Consider the following 16964-nt stretch of genomic DNA (forward strand, 5'->3'; position numbering starts at 1 on the left):
CTGAGACAGGAGAATTACTTGAGCCCAGGAGTTTGAGGCTGCAGTGAGCTATGATCGTGCCACTGCTCTCCAGCCTGGGCAAGAGTGAGACCCTGTCTTAAAAAAAAAAGTACACTACTATTAACTAAACTCAAGACATGATTTAAATTTCACCATTCTTTTTTTTAATGCCACAAGTCATACATTCTTGTATGAGATTCAACAGTGTAGTAAAAGAAACAGTAAAATATGAATCTCCCTTCATTCCTTCCCCAAGGCCTCTCCTGCCCTGGGAGTAATTCTTCTGCCTCCTCTCTGCAGGTACACCTTATTCCTGCCACTTTTCCCCAGGCAGTGGGTCTCAGAGCTGGTGGTCAGCACGTCCGCCCACCCTCGTGCTCTTGTGGCTTGATCACAGCCCTCTCCCCTGCTGCAGTGGGTCCTCCCTTCCCTAATCCCTGCCCATCCTCTGTTCTCTCCTCCAGCCACACTTCCTCTGGGTAGCTTTGAGGAACTCCCAGCCCCCGGGGACCCCCCTCCTCAGACTGCCTTTGTTTTGGTCTCCTTGACCCACAGACAGTTGGGGGTGATGACAATGTTCCCTGCCCCTCCTGTCCCTGTGAAGCTCCTAGGATGCAGTAGGTAATGGGCGGTGAATGAAGGGAACCAGGGCTTCAGGAAAGGCGCCTGGCTGTAACTGGCAGCAGGCAGTGCCTTCTGACACTGTGGTGGAGCAGGTAGGAAGGTGCAGAAGACGTGGTGTCTGCCCTCAGGGCCCCCCTGGCCCGGGGAGGACGCACCCACACATACTTGCCTGGCTCTTGGATGGCCGTGGCCAGCAGAGCTCAGGCCAGGCCCAACTATCTGTGCCCAAGGCTGCGGGTGGGACTCAGGTGGAGGGTTTCTGGACAAAGCCTCTGCCCTGCTCTGCCAGATGTGGCTTTGCTCTTTTCTGCCATGGCTAGGACTCACCCCCCAACCAGAGGAGTAATATTCCAGCCTTTTCTGCCTCCTCCATACCTCCTTCACAGCAAGCCCTAGAGGGCAACTTTGAGCTGTTGCCTCAGCATCCCTGCCCTCATCAAAGCATCATCTGCTTCTCTCCCAGCCTCCTGGCGGGCGGCTGCCATCACCAGCATCACCAAAAACTTATCCTGGCCCCCTCCCCACCAGTGCCAGCTGGTCTCAGCCTGAACTTTACCAGAGGCCCTGGGAATGGGGCTGGGGCTGGAAGGGAGCCAATGCCTGGGGTGGCAGCCTGTTCACCTGAGGAGCTGGTCCTCCTCACCTGCCGTGGGTCAGCTCATCCATCCCCTTGCCTCAGTGCTTGCCTGCCTCTGCCAATCCAAGGAAAAGGAGAAGATTCAGGTGAAGACAATGGCTGCTACCGCCAGCAACGTCTGTGCCTCTGATTGCCAAGTCTCCTCCTGCCACCTCACTGCCTCCCCATGGCTGCCTGGGCCTTCAAGTCAGAAAGGACAGGGCAGGAAAAGGACTCTAGAGACAGGAGGAGTCCCAAGGTGTTGGGGGGTTGGTGATGGAGGGAAGCTGCCCAGGGAGGAAAGGATAGTGGTGGTGAGCCTCAAGGTATGTGCTCATGTGACCCTGGGAAGGTGTGTCTGTGTGTGTGTGTTTACAGGCTGAGGAGATGCCGCCCAGACCACCCTGGGCAGGTTGGCAGCAGGGGGCCAAAGCCCTGGGGGTTCCGGGTCTCTGGCTCCTATGGGGCCCAAGCTCAGGAGAAGCTGTGGAGCTGGACAGCCGGGGGGCGGGGGATTGCAGCATCAGCCTGGCTGCCGTGGCATGAGATGAAAGGCCAGGAGTGGGGCTGTTGGCAGACTGGCAGACGGACAGGCGGGGCTGGGTGAGGCGTGGGGTGGGGGAGGGGAGATAACCATCTGCTAGAGCCGCCAGGTGTAGACATGGTGGAGTGTGGGGGATGCTGGTGGAGGGTTAGCCTTTGCCATCAGGAGAAAGAGCCTGAAGCTGGAAGGGCTCCCTGCGAGGTCACCTCGTCCAGCCTGATGCCTTTGGGCCCTCGGCCCTAAACCAAGCAGGCCCTGCTTCTGGCACTCGATGCTTCTCCCTGGCCCCAGCCCCCAGCCTGTCTTCCGCATTGCACCCACCCCAGAGCAGTGCCCCAGAAGTCCAACCCAGAGTCCTCTCTGCACTTAAAGGCACAGCACTCCACGGAGAGGGTCCGCCAAACCCTGCCTCCTCTAAGTCACTAACTGCTGGGGTAGCCCAGGACTGGTTTGGTCCCTATCACCTTTTGTCCTTGATTGTGAACCTCTCTTACTGTAGTTGTATGATTATTTCTTGGTGCCTTGCCCCTAGCCCCAACCTTGGAGAGAAGGTTCTAGAAAGCATGGAAAAAGCATGAGCAATGAAGCAAGCTGCTCCTAAACAGTGTGGGGTCCAGGACAAGAATCTTGCTTCCTAAATCTCTCTCTTAACCTCTTGTTGTATCTCTCTACTCACAATTAATTCTCTAGTCCAGGCTTCTAATTTTCTCATCCAGAAATTTCTTTGACATTTCCCCCTAATATGCCTCCAGCCTCCTCAATGCCCTCTGATCTGCTGCCTCAGTGGTCTCTCTAACACGAGAGTCTCACCATGTCACTTCTCTGCTCAACACCCTTCAAAGCAGTACTGCTTCCAGAGCCAGCAAGAGGAATCCCTGCCCCAGGCCCCTCATGACATGGATATGACACTGACGCTTCCTTTGTTGGAGAACCCATGACAGCCTAGGTCACGCAGGCTCTGGTACCAAGTGCTGCGTGGTGCAACCCACAGCTTCAAACTTCCGCTCTACACTTCTGTCATTACAGCAGTCGGGCCCCAGTCGTGGGCTTCTTGCTCTAAGTGTTTGAAACAAAAAGCAACTGCGTCTGCACTAGCCAGTGGCGGAGATGGACTTTGTACAAGCGCCGGGGTGAAATGAAAAATGAATGGGGAGCGTAACTTCCGGTTCCCAGTCTGCTGTATAAGAAGCTTGGAAGTCACCGCTCTATCCTAATTACAAAAAATCAGAAGTAACTGAAAGAAAAAATAGATATACTTGTTAGAGTATTTCTTTCAAATAGTGTACATGCAATAGATTAATATTTTTAAAACATTCAAGAATAATTAAATGGATTCTTACATAAAATCTCCTTGTAGTGTTGAGCATCCTCGTCCTTATTTCTTCTTTGTGAGGACCAGAGGTGCTCATAAATCAGTGTAGTATTCAAATGAATGCACGTTGCAGATGAGAAACACTTTGCTCTACTAAATAATTCATATAATTTTCTTTGTTGATAACGGAGTCTTGCTCTGTTGCCCAGGCTGGAGTGCAATGGTCCGATCTCAGCTCACTGCAACCTCTGCCTCCCAGGTTCAAGTGATTCTCCTGCCTCAGCTTCCCGAGTAGCTGGGATTACAGGCGTGTGCCACCAAGCCAGGTTAAGTTTTTGTGTCTTTAGTGGAGACGGGGTTTCTCCCTGTTGGCCAGGCTGGTCTCGAACTCCTGACTTTATGACCCACCTGCCTTGGCCTCCCAAAGTGCTGGGATTACAGGGGTGAGCCATTGTGCCCAGCCTTTATATAATTCTTAATTTGTATAAAGGTAGGTCTAGATGGAACATGCATGAAACTTGATAGTAACTCTTTACATTGGTAATTTGATGGACGGTGAACATTGAAATTACAAAGCATTATATTTTATCAAAATATACCATAATATTTAGATTTACACAATTTTAAATAAAAAATTTAGAATCAGGCTGGACGAGGTGGCTCATGCCTGTAATTCCAGCACTTTGTGAGGCAGAGGCGGGAGGACTGCTTGAAGCCAGGAGTTGGAAACCAGCCTGAACAACAAAGCAAGGCCCCGTCTCTACAAAAACAAAACAAAACAAAACAAAAAAACCACGAGTGGTGGTGTGCAACTGAGCCCCAGCTACTCAGGAGACTGAGGCAGAAGGATTGCTTGAGCCCAGGAGCTTGAGGATGCAGTGAGCTATCCTTGTGCCACCGCCTTCCAGCCTAGGCAACAGAGTGAGACAAAAAAAAGTAAAGAAAGAAAGAAATTAGATTCAATTAAATAATCTTAATTTTCTACTTCAATATTCATTGGTTATAATTTATATTCTGACTTTTATTTTAATAAATTAGAATATTTTAGTCACATATACATTTAACTGTATAAAAACCGTGGCTTTATGCAATTTTAAAAAATTTGTTGGCTGGGTGCGGTGGCTCACGCTTGTAATCCCAGCACTTTGAGAGGCCGAGGTGAGCAGATCACGAAGTCAGGAGTTCGAGACCAGCCTGACCAACATGGTGAAACCCCGTCTCTACTAAAAATACAAAAATTAGCCTGGCGTGGTGGTGCGTGTCTGTAATCCCAGCTACTCAGGAGGCTGAGGCAGGAGAATCGCTTGAACCCGGGAGTCGGAGGTTGCAGTGAGCAAAGATCATGGCACTGTACTCCAGCCTGGGTAACAGAGTGAGACTCTATCTCAAAAAAAACAAAGAAAAAATGTTGTCGTTGGCCAGGTGCAGTGGCTCATGCCTGTAATCCCAGCACTTTGGGTGGCCAAGGCAGGCGGATCACTTGAAGTCAGGAGTTCGAGACTAGCCTGGACAACATGGAGAAACCCCGTCTCTACTAAAAATACAAGAATTAGCCAAGTGTGGTGGTGCGTGCCTGTAATCCCAGCTACTTGGGAAGCTGAAGCAGGAGAATCGCTTGAACCCGGGAGGCGGAGGTTGCAGTGAGCCGAGATTGCACCACTGCACTCCAGCCTGGGCGACAGAGTAAGACTCTGTCTAAAAAAAAAAAAAAAAATTGTTGTTATGAAGGCTTATTGTCAAATAAAGTAGGAAGAATGTGTTTAGCAATGTTCAGCTGGATGGTGACCCTCCAGTTGTACTCTTGTCCTGGACCCCACACTGTTTAGGGGCGGCTTGCTTCATTGCTCATTTGCTGCTGGACCCCAGGGCATGACCCACAAAGGCTTCCTCTGCCTGAGGCTCCAGAGTTCCCTGCTGTCTTCACACAGCCCTGGACCGTGGGAAGGTGGGGAATCCCAGAACACATATTTTGCTGTGCTTTTCCCAGACCTCAGACAACATCTCCTTCCCTTGTCACTGTATGATGGGCAAGTGACAGCTCATACTTCCAGTCTCAGCCCAGATCTGCCCTCCCCGGCTCCAGCAGGCAGATGGCTGCCCCTTCAGATGCCCCATGGTATTTGCAAGTTACCTATTAAAAGTAGTTCTTCCATGCGGATTCAGCGCAATGCCCAAATCCAAGCACGACAAGAAAGTCTCTTTAACCAAAACTGCCACGAAAGGCTTGAAATTGAAACAAAACCTGATAGAAGAGCTTTGGAAATGTGTGGACACCTACGAGTACCTTTTCATCTTCTCTGTGGCCATTGTGAGGAACAGCAAGCTGAAGGACATCCGGAACGCCTGGAAGCACAGCTCGATGTTCTTTGGCAAAAACAAGGTGATGATGGTGGCCTTGGGTCAGAGATGAGAACAAAGACAACCTGCACCACGTCAGCAAAAGGTTGAGGGGTGAAGTGGGTCTCCTGTTCACCAACCGCACAGAGGAGGTGAATGAATGGTTTACAAAATACACAGAAATGGACTACGCCCGAGCTGGTAACAAAGCAGCTTTCGCTGTGAGCCTGGACTCAGAGTCCCTGGAGCAGTTCCCCCACTCCATGGTGCCACAGCTCATGCAGCTGGCCCTGCCCACTGCCCTCAAGAGAGGTGTGGTGACCCTGCCGTCCGACTATGAGGTGTGCTGACTACGGAGCAGGCTCACGTCCTGAAGCGTTTTGGGTATGAGATGGCTGAATTCAAGGTGACCATCAAATACATGTGGGAATCCCAGTCGGGAAGGTTCCAGCAGATGGGAGATGACTTGCCAGAGGGTGCATCCGAGTCTGCAGAAGAGTCAGACTCAGAAGCCCATGACTGAAAGGGACTCAGGACTGAAAGTCTCCTGGAACCTTCTGAGTCTCACTGGACCATGCAGGACTGCTGCCACCCCTCTAGAGACAGCAACTTTTTATTTGGCTGTAGAGAGGGAACACGCTGGGCACTGACTTCCTGTAAAGAATAAAACTTTGCAGGATGCCTCCCTGGAGACAAAAAAAAAAAAAAAAAAAAAAAAAAAAGTTCTTCTGCCACACAGGAGGTTTGTGGACTGCCTCTTTATGGATCAGGACCTTTTCTTGAGCAGGAACTTGGGAGCTCTGGGAGTAGGGAGCGGGCAGGGCCTCTGTGTGGGGCCCAGAGCTCAGTGCTGGGATGATGAGGCTTTGATATCTCTGAAGTCTGCAGGGCTTGAGCACTGAAGAAACTCAAAATTCTAGGGAAAACTAGCTGAGGACTTGGGCTTTGCCCAGGGGTGAAACCACCTGAGAAGGCCCCGGAGAACCAAGGTCTGAGAGGAGGTTTGTGGGAATCCCACTGGCACCCCTGCCAGCCGCCATCTCTGAGGGCCAGGGTGGTGACTGGCAGCCAGGGGCTCAGTGGGGAGGCCAGAAAGTGGACAGGGGCCTCTTGCAGAAAATCAAGGCTCAGCTGGTGGCTCTGAGGTGGGGGAAGAAGGGGAAAAGCCAGATGTTGGAGGCAGCCAAGGTTGGGGGTGGGATGGAAGTGGCTGAGCTGAAAAGAGGCAAGGGCCAGCCTAGGAGGCCAACCCATACCTCACTCACAGCCTCTGGCTCCCTGGAGAAGGATGTTCTTGTTGGTAGAAGCCGGGGCAGGTGGAGTGTGAAGGGAATCCTGCCCTTCCTATCCTCAGAGGACACTTCAAATGAGTGGCAGCCCCGATATTTACCAAGTACCTGCTATGTGCCAGGCACTGTGCTGAGGGGCTTCACCTCACTTTCCCTAGAGAGCCATGGCCTACCTGTCAGGTGGCATCAGAGACCACCTAATCCAGTTCTCACATTTGCCGGAGGAGGAAGCTGAGGCTCAGACACGGGGAATGGCTTGCCCTGAGGTGAGCGAGAAGTGGACCCTGGGCTGGAGTTTGGGTCTCTTGACTCCTTGTCCCGGGTGCTTCCTTAACTGTCCCTGGGCCATCCAGGACAAGGACATGCTCTGCCCAGAGCTGGTGGAACCACAGCAATGGACCACCTCAAGCTCCCGCCATGGTAGCTGGCCCTGCCCTGATGCCACCACCCTCTGTGCCCCTGCCATGGCCCATAGTGCCTGGCGGCTAGGGGACAAGGAGGGGCTGATTCAGCTGCAGGCTATTCCTTCTCTGGAAAGAAAGAAAGGGCCCTGCCTCCCACAGGCCCAGCTATCTGCTCTCTCTGGATCCCTGACTCCCCATCCAGCCTTCAGCTCCCCTAAGGCCCATGGGATCCTGTCTCCTTTAACCCAAAGCCAGGAGGAGTCTGAGACAACCGTTGGGACTGGGAAGTGAGAGGCCAGGTCCCCTGTTTCATTCTATTTATTTTTTTCGTCATTATTATCATTGATATCCTCACAATGATTGAGAACATCTGAGGGTCCACGCTGGGCTCTGCTCACAAGCAGGTACTATTATTTGCTCCATTTTTCAGCTGGAGGAAATGGGGTCAGAGAGAGTGATTGAAGCCCAAGGTACCCTATTCAAAAGAGTCAGAAAGGGGCTGACTCCCTGGTCTGCTGGAGGTGTGCAAAGGTGAGCAATCCTGCTCTATCTCTATCCCCTCTGAGCCACCACCATCAGCTCCTCCTCCGTCTCCTGGGACACCTGGGAAACCAGTTATGACGCCTACCCTCCCTTCATGACCACCCCTCAAGGCCGCAGTTTGGTCAGCCAGAGGAACTGTCTGTCCAGGAGCTGGGTGTGTGCGCAGACCCCATCAGAGAGCGAGCCTAGGGATCCTCCTGTCTGCCTCTGTCCTCTCTCCCATCCTGCCCGTGGCTGTGCCCAAAGGCAGCTCTCCATGTGCTGGGGATGGACGGGAATGCTGCTCACAGGGCTGGGCATGCTGGCACGCACCTGTAATCCCAGCTACTCAGGAGGCTGAGATGGGAGAATCACTTGAGGCCAGGAGTTCGAGACTAGCCTGGGAAACAGTGAGATCCCCGTCTCAATTTTTTTTTTTAACGAAAAGAAAGAAACCCCGTTGACAGTCCCTGATCATTTAGCCCACAAACATGGACTTCAGGGCCTATTGTGCCCCCACATGGTCCTGGGCACTGGGCAGGCAGGTCTGGGATGTAGACTCTGCCCTCCTAGAGCTCACTGTCCAGGGTAGGTGGAGAATAGACCCACCACCTCCATTCAACCTGCAGACAGTGAACCTTGTGTGCCAAGCACCACTGTAGGCACTAGGGATCCAGATACGAACAGAACAGCCCAAATCTCTGTCCTCAAGGAGCTCACATTTGAGAAGAGAGAGACAGAATGGAACTAAAATAAATAAGCAAGTGATGTAGCCTGTAGAAAGGAATGTGTGCTAGGGAGGAAGATAATGCAGGGAGGGGTCAGAGAGTGGGAGTGTGGAGGTTGCAATCATATCACAAAACTCATTGGTGCTGTGGCAGTTTGGGGGCTGCAGGAGAGCAGAGAAGGGACCTCTGACCCCTCCCTCAGCTGTGCTTGCTCTCCTGACGGGAGTTAAGAATGGAAATGAGGAATTTGGATCACCTTTGTCCCAGGCCCGTGGTCCCTAAACATCATGGCAAAGAGCAGGCACAGTGGGGCTTTCTGAAATGATCTCCGACACTGTGTGCACCCAGAATGCAAGGGGACAGACTGCACACATCTGGACGTGAATGTGCATATAGATGTGTACCATCGATAGACACCCAGTTACTCAGCAGCAGTGCTATTTCAGGCACCTTGTCCCTAGGAGGTCTCAGACGCGAAACAACAGCTCGCATGAAGGCAGGGAATGTTGAAGGCAGAACCACGGGGCAAGAGGTTACAGAAAACATCCCGGGAAGCAGCAGAAGTTGAACTAGGCTAGATGGCCTTCACTAGATTAAGCTCTAAGAGCTGCAGCTGCCTGTAATGAAATAAAATGGGCTAGCTCAGGAGGTAGCGAGTTCTTATCACCAGAACCTCAAAGGAAGACTTGACAACTTTGTGAAGGTGATTCAAGGACTGGATTGGGGGATGGCACGAATATCCCCAATAAGGTTACTTGGGTCCTATAAAGTTGGGGGAGTCACTAAAGGACTGGAGGGAGGAATGGTGGCATTAACCACTTGGACTTTATCTTAGAGGGCAATAGGGAGCCATGTTGGGTGTTGGAGCGGCAGAGAGACACATGGAAGGCTGAGTCTTGGAAAGATGAATCAGACAGCACTATGCTGGATCAGATTAGGGTAAGGGGGGACATGGAAGGGAGGAGACCAATTACTAGACTAGCCAAATGCATCAGTGGGGGTGTGTGGTTGTGAACACATGTACAGTGTACATGCAAGCAGAAACCTCCGAAGACTAGACAACTCTTAGTTGTGAGAGCATTGAATGGTCTCTAGTCTTGAAGCAGGAGTTGAACTCAGTGATATTTCAAGCCCATTTCCAAAGTTTTAGGCACATGCAGGAGTGTCTGGGTGTGTGTGCACACCTGGGTGTCTATGAGTATCGACTGAGTTCACTGCTCCTTCATCAGCGGGGTCTGGTGTGGTTAGCAGGAGTGCACACCAAGGGGTGTGCACTTGGTGTTGGGGTGACTGTGGGCCTCTATTTGGGGGTGTAGCTGGGAAGCAAACATTCAAGATACTTATGACCCTGTGGGATTTTGCTGTCCCAGCTGTGACACACAGGTGTGTGTATGTGGGTATGTGTGTGTAGGAGATGGGATTGGGGACGTCCAAGGGCCGAGTGAGGCTTTGTGAGGGAATTTGTTGTTGCAGCTTCAGGTGCAGGACTGGCTTGGCTTGTGGCTCCCTGTGAGGTTCTCTCTTTTTTTTCTTTTGAGACAGGATCTCACTCTGTTGCCCAGGCTGGAGTGCAGTAGTGTGAACATGGCTCACTGCAGCCTTGACCTGCTGGGTTTAAGCAATCCTCCCATCTCAGCCTCCTAAGTGGCTAGGACCACAGGCATGCTCCACCATGCTGGGCTCATTTTAAATTATTTTTATTTTTTGTAGAGACAGGGTTTTGTCGTGTTGCCCAGGCTGGTCTTGAACTCCAGGGCTCAAGCGATCTTCCCGCCTTGGCCTCCCAAAGTGCTCAGATTACAGGCATGAGCCACAGTGCCCGGCCCCTGTGAGGTTCTGATTTCTGACCAGTCTGGGGACACCAGTTTTGGGGGTTGCTGTGAGCCAGGGCCTTTCCCATACACCAGCTCCCTGAGCCATCCCAGCCATCCGGCGTGATCCTTCTTGTTTCCTTGCCCAGAGTCACAGTACAATGCAAAGCATAGGCAGACCCCAGGAGTCCAAGCACAGAATTCTTACCTCAGTGGCTACCTCTATTACGTGGGGAGGTGAGTCACTGGAACACGGTTGGAAGAACAGTGCTGCCTTTACCTCTGGGCAAGGCATCTCCTCCCAGGCACCCATGCACCTTCAGAATCCCGGGCGAATCCCTGACCTCACCTTGACCCACCTCCCTCCACCTCCAGACTCCTCAGCTCCCCTAGACCCCTGCTCCTGCAAACCCACATCCCGCAGCAACCTCATCGGAAAGCCGGGAGCAGCTCACAGTCAGCATCCATGTTTTTACCCCAGCTGGGTGCTGCAGTCATTTTTCTGGCGCAGGAGGACGAGGGGGCGGCTCGTGGGCGTTGAGACGCCGGGCTGTCTGCTCTGCTCGGCCGCTGGTTATTACCTCTCCTCAGGCTCCCATTAGCCCGCCTGCCCCAGAGGCCTGCGCAGGCTCCCTGCACCTCGGCACCTTTGTTCCTTAATTATCACTGGGGAGCTCGCTCACCTGCCTGCCACTTTCTAAGAAGCTGTCTGGCTCCCTTTGCCATCCCGCACCCCCAGGACCTAAGCCTCTACGCCCTCTGGGGTGGGGGCTGGTGTCTAGCAGCAGCTTGCCCAAGGCTTCAGCCAGCTCCAGAGCCTCAGGTCTGCCCCATTCCAGCCCCTCATAGAAGCCCTTTCTCTTCCTCTCTTCTGCCTTCTCCAAGAACCCTGCCTGGATTAACTTTGTCTTGGATATCAGGACTGGAAGGGACTTTAAATTGCCATGTGGGCCACGCACGCAGTGGCTCATGCCTGTAATCCCAGCACTTTGGGAGGCTGAGGCGGGAGGATCACCTGAGGTCGGGGGTTCCAGGCCAGCCTGGCCAACGTGGTGAAACCCCGTCTCTACTAAAAATACAAAAAAGTAGCCAGGTGTGGTGGCGGGTGCCTGTAATCCCAGCTACTCAGGAGGCTGAGGCAGGAGAATCGCTTAAACTTGGGAGGCGGAGTGGTTGCAGTGAGTGGAGATTGCACCACTGCACTCCAGCCTAGGCAACAGAGCAAGACTCTGTCTCAAAAAAAAAAAAAAAAAAAAGGCCATGTAGTTCGATAGTGGCCCCCTCACTTGCTACTTGGATTGGGCCACCTACAGAAGGTACTCAGTGAATATTCAGTGACAGGATGATGAACCTCTGCAGCCTCTATTTGAATGTCTCAGTTGATAGCAGCTCACTTGTTCCCAAGGCAGCCAGTGCCACCTTGGATGGCTGGGATGGTTATAAAACCACTCTCCCCTCATGTACTGCCCACATCTCTCCCCAGGACCTTCTGATCTTCATGGGCCTGAATCTAGACCCCACCTTTCTGTGTTCTGAGTCTGAGCCTCAGTCCCGTGTTTCCTACTAGGGGCTCCTTGATGTCCGCACCTCAGGCAGGAAACTTCCCAGCATGAGGCCATGTCCAGGAGCACTCGCTTCTCCTTCCAGGCTTAAGGATTCAGCCTTACCCCAGCCCAACTCTAGTGCCTGGGTCTCCTGTCTCAGGCCTCTGGCGGCTCTTCCTGGGGAGGAAGGCGAAGGGGAGGAGATACTGGAGTGAGAGGCCTCATGCCAAACAAGCTCTGACAGCCGGCAAGCACCAGGGAGGGAGCCTGCTGTACACACAGACCAAGGCTGCCCTGTCGAGGGGGAAGGCCTGGTGGAGAGTAGGAGGTGGCATCTTCCCTCCCCAGCTAGCCTGCTGCCCTGACCCTCACCCACCTCTCTGCCTCGAGGCACTGTGGGTTTCAGAGCCTCAGAGGCTGAGCTTCCAGATGAAGGAGCCAGGAGTGAGCTGACTCAGGTGGGCACCAGGGGCGCCCTCCTGTTAGGACAGTGCCTGCCCTCAGCGTCTAGGGCACAGCACTCCTCTCCCGAGGAGGACCTCCAGGGAATGAAAGTGGCTGCCAGAGTCTACGGCTGCCCCTGGACCCAGCCCCTTACCTATGGTTACACAGAGGACGGGGACATGCAAGACACAAAGAACCCTGTGACCACAAAGCGTCTCAGAGCCTGAGGGGGATCTCCTTGGGGGCCACTCCACTCAGCGTTGTCATCTCCTCCCATGCCTCCGCCTTTAGCCATTCTCCTCTCCAGCCTTGATCCAAGTGGAGAGTTTCCTTTTGGTCTCCACTTCGCACTCTTTACATGTCTTGGTCTTCCCTCAGACTAGAAGCTCTGTGAGGCCAGGACCCTGCCTCTCCTCTCAGACTGCGGGGCGTTCTTGAGGCCCAGATCCTGCCTCTCACCTCAGGTTAGGGACTCTGTGAGAACAGGATCCTGCCTCTCCCCTCAGACTGGGGGCTTTCTGAGAAAAGGATACTGCCTCTCCCCTCCGACTGGAGGCTCCCTGAGAGCAGGGTCATGTTTCCCCTCAGATGGGCACATAGGAAGGTTGGAGACTATAGCCCAGCCACAGCCTGTCTCGGCTCTGAGCGTCTTTCATCCCAGGAGTGCTATGGGGAGGCCAGGAAAGCGCCTGGCACTTGCTGGAGGGCCTCTAGACAAACACCAGCTGGGGGTGGAGGACTCGGGTCAGCACCTCCAGCCACTAGACCGTGACCTCAGCCGGGCCGCCCCAGGCTGCCCTCCGGATCTGACTCAGAACCTTCCTGGGGCTGCTGCTGGGCGTCCATCCCCAGGGTCAGCCCTAGGAGGCCGCCAGATTCCACAGGCCCCACCCAGTTGGAGGCCACTACCCCCAAACCCCACTGGGGTTGCCGGGGCTCCATCGGGATTGAAGGGGAGAGCAGAGGGCAAAGGTCATCTGCCAGGCCCCGCGCTCCACCACCCCCATCCCTGCCCACCCTCCTCACAGAGTCCCTGACACAGAGGCTGGGGACAAGGGGATCCCCAAAAGGCAAACAAGGCAGTTCTTCCATGGTAGGAGACCCCATCAAGGTAGTGGCTAAGTCACCCCCAGAACCTTTCTCATTAGGAGAAAATAAACGAAGGCGACTCCTGTGGAACGTTTCCCAGAGCCTGGGTCTAGGTTTGCAGCGGAGTCTGAGGGCTGGGGGGATGGAGGTCCTGGAGGCACAGGGCGAGAGGTGCCCCTGCCTGATCTCAGGCTGAGCCCACATGCCCTCAGCTAAAGGGAGCTTTAGAAACATAAATCAGGGTGTGTCCTCTCCTGCTTCCAACCTGCCAACGGCCTCCTTTCTCGCTCAGGATAACAAGGCCCTACCCCGTCAGGACCCTGTCCGCCTCAGCCTCATCTCTGGCCTTTCCCCTCGTCCATTCCTCTCTAGGCTACTGATTCTCACATACGCCAGGCTCACCCAGCCTCAGGGCTTCCCCGCCCGGCCACACCCCAAAGCTGTTGTTTTGCTCTGTCGCCCAGGCTGGAGTGCAGTGGCAAGATCTCAGCTCAGTGCAACCTCCGCCTCCCGGGTTCAAGCAATTCTCCTGCCTCAGCCTCCTGAGTAGCTGGGATTACAGGTGCCCACTACCATGCCTGGCTAATTTTTGTATTTTTAGTAGAGACGGGGTTTCACCACGTTGGCCAAGCTGGTCTCAAACTCCTGACCTCGTGATCCTCCTGCCTCGGCCTCCCAGAGTGCTGGGGTTACAGGCGTGAGCCAGCGCGCCCGGCCGCCTCAGGGCTTTTGTACTGGCCGTTCCTTCCACCTAGAATACTTTTCTCCACACTTTTTCTTATTCTTGTTCTTCAAAACTCGAGAGACTTCTTCTAGGGGCCTTCCTAGATGACCCCATCTGAAACAGTGTCCTGTGTGTCTCCAGATGCCCCATCCCTTCCCTCTCACAACCCTGGCCTCATTCTTCCTCCCAGCACTTGTCACTGATTGAAATGGGCTTCTTTGAATCACTTGGTTACTGTCTGTCTCCCCCACTGGGATGTAAGCTCCATGAGGGTGTGGCTGTATCCTCGTCCTCAGTGCCTGGCACAGGCAGGCGTAGTTGTTGCTCCAGAGACATCTGTTGAATGAACAAGTGCCCTTTGGAGGGACAGAAACACACACAGATACCCCAGGGACTGGTGGGGTGGGTACGAGCATCCCCTTACAGGATGCAGGGGAGGGGGCTTTCAGGTCTCAAAGGTACCATGGGCTGAGGGAGGAGGGGGAGGAAGGTGGAGGGGAGGGTGAGAAGGGAGGCTGCCAGGCAGTACTGTCCTTGAATGTCCCCACCCCAGTCTGAAAACACAACTCTGGGTGTCAGTGGGGCCGAGGAAGGAGGTACCACAGGCCCGTTCTTGGGCGTCCCCAGTCTGGAAGGGACAGGAAGCAGTGCTTGGAAAGTCCTCGGGGTCAGACCTGTCTACTCAGCTTTAAGCCTGGATTTCTGAAGCCGGGGGCAGTTCTGCTTGGCCCACTGCGTCAGGCTCGGCGCGTTCCAAACCCAATGCCTCATTCTTCCTGCAGCTTGCTCTGGCTTCTCTGGCTCCGTCAACAAACTCCTGCTCCTCCCAGGCAGGCAGGTCCCAAAGCCCAGAGTCACCTCTGCCTAACCCCCTCACTCACATACTGCCTCACAGACCCTTCCCTGTTCAGTGACCGGGGACCAGGCTTCCCGGTCATCCTGGGCCTCTCCTTCATATGAAGCAGCTGGAAAGGGCAAAGGTCACCTGCCAGGTCTGAGGCAGTTTTACCTCCATCAGTCCAAGACTCCTCCAGTCTCTGAAACAAATTCTACCAAGGGGTCAGTGGGGGCGGAGCGGGGAAGAAGGGTCCTGCCAAATTCTGACCCACATCCTCTGTAAGGGAATCTGGGTTGTGTTGGAAGTGGACTCTGGAGTTAGACAGGCTTCAGTTATCTCACTTTCTACTTACTCTGTGACCTTGGGGAAGTTACTTAACTTCTCTGTTTGTTTCTGTATCTCTAAAACAGAGATAAAAACAGATATATTTTACCAGGTAGCTTGGAAACTATGTGGGAAAACATATAATAAGCACCTAGAAAAATTCTGAAATACAACTGATATTAATAAATGGGAAGCTCAACCTGTACTCCTCCCCCTGCCCAAGAACCTGCTGTGGCTCCCTGTTTCGTACCATGTCTGATCTAAATTCCTCTGCCTGGCTCTGAAGAATCTCCAGTGTGTGGCCTGGCCTTTTCCATCCAGTCGTCACTCCAAAAACTTCCCACACTCTCTCTTTACTCCTGTGTCCGCATGACCATGGTCATGCCTTCTGTCCACACTGCCCTTCTTGTCACCTCTGCCTATCCTACTTGCAAACCAAGGCCCCCTTCTCGAGAAAGGCCTTCCCAAGCCACACCTTCCTTGCCCATTCTCTGGCTCCTCTGGGAGCCTGCTACTCACTCAGCCCGGTGTGACAGCCGTGCTGTCCGAGCGGTTGGATATTCCATCGTTATAGATGTTGCCTGCCCATCTAGGCTGGTAGCTGTTTCCAGGTGGGCAAAGCAGCCCACCTTGGATCTCCCTAGAACTTGCCACAGTGTTAAATATATAGTGAGTACTCAATGAATACCTGTCTTTTGGTTTATTATGAAGCAATAAATAAGGCAAATCAGTAAGTGGCAAGCAGGTGTTGGAAGGGATTCTAGAAGGGGTGAAGGGGTGTTGAGCCTCTCCCTGTGACAGGAACTGGACTCAGCACTTCATGTGTTATCTCCTCATTCTTACCACTGTAGGAGGTAGTATTAACTCCATTTTACAGATGGGAAGACTGAGGTTCAAAGAGCTGTGGTGACTTGCCCAGGGTCACGTGGCTAGAAATTGGCAGGGGCAGGATTTGATCTGAGGCTGGGGGCGGGGTATGGTCTGGGGAAGGGCATTTCAGAGGGGGAGCAACCTGTTCAAAGGCTCCAAGGGGAAAACCAGGGTGAGTGTGTGGAGGGAGAGAGTGGGCAGATGCACTGGAAGGGGTGAGGGGTATGTGCAGGAAGGCACTGGTTTGCCCACTTGAAGAAGAAGGGAGAGGGCTCTGGAACTGCCTCTCTGACAGGCTGAAGGAAAATGCAGCCAGATGCCCCTCCTGGTGAGGTGACTAGGACTTCCGAATTTGCCTATCAGAAAAAGCTGCAGCTAATTTCCTGAGTCCATACCAGGAGCTCAACCTCCTCTCCCCAGGGCCTAGGGACAGCCCTCTATCCCTAGAAAAGAAAAGATGGCATCCGCATCCCCTCCCTGCAGAGGCAAGGATGTCAGAGAGGCTGAGAGTGATGTCACCTGGTGGCGTCAGGTTTCTCACCACCCTTCTTCCAAAAAGCAGCTTTTTCGGAACCACTTGTCCGGGTGACTTGCCCCAAGCCTTCATGTCATAGACCCTGCTGCTGTCGCCTCCAGATGCAACCCCTGCAGGGCCTTATCTACACCCAGCTCTCAGTGGGGTGCCAGCCTCAAATTCTTCTGTTGCCCTCACTTGGCGCAGAGATCCTCACAGTTCCCCTAGACCCCCGCTGACCAAGCCCTCCACGCAGACAGCCAGGCCCAGCTGGAATAACACGGCTCCCCTCCCTCCTCCCTCCCACGAGTACTGGACTATTTACAACTCACCAAGGCCTTCACACCCATGAGCTCACTGGAGCCTTCCCCACCCACCCTAGAAACCCAGTAGGGCAAACACCATTAGCTCCATTTTGCAGATGGGGAAA

At 53.6% G+C, this 16964-nt stretch overlaps 1 pseudogene; it reads left to right on the top strand.

Moving 5' to 3' along the window:
* Positions 1 to 5263: 5263 nt before the first annotated feature.
* On the top strand, positions 5264 to 5956 carry LOC104659183 (annotated as a pseudogene).
* The last annotated feature ends 11008 nt before the right edge of the window (positions 5957 to 16964 follow it).

Source organism: Rhinopithecus roxellana, chromosome 19 (genome assembly GCF_007565055.1).
Source record: "Rhinopithecus roxellana isolate Shanxi Qingling chromosome 19, ASM756505v1, whole genome shotgun sequence".
Classification (NCBI taxonomy): domain Eukaryota; kingdom Metazoa; phylum Chordata; class Mammalia; order Primates; family Cercopithecidae; genus Rhinopithecus; species Rhinopithecus roxellana.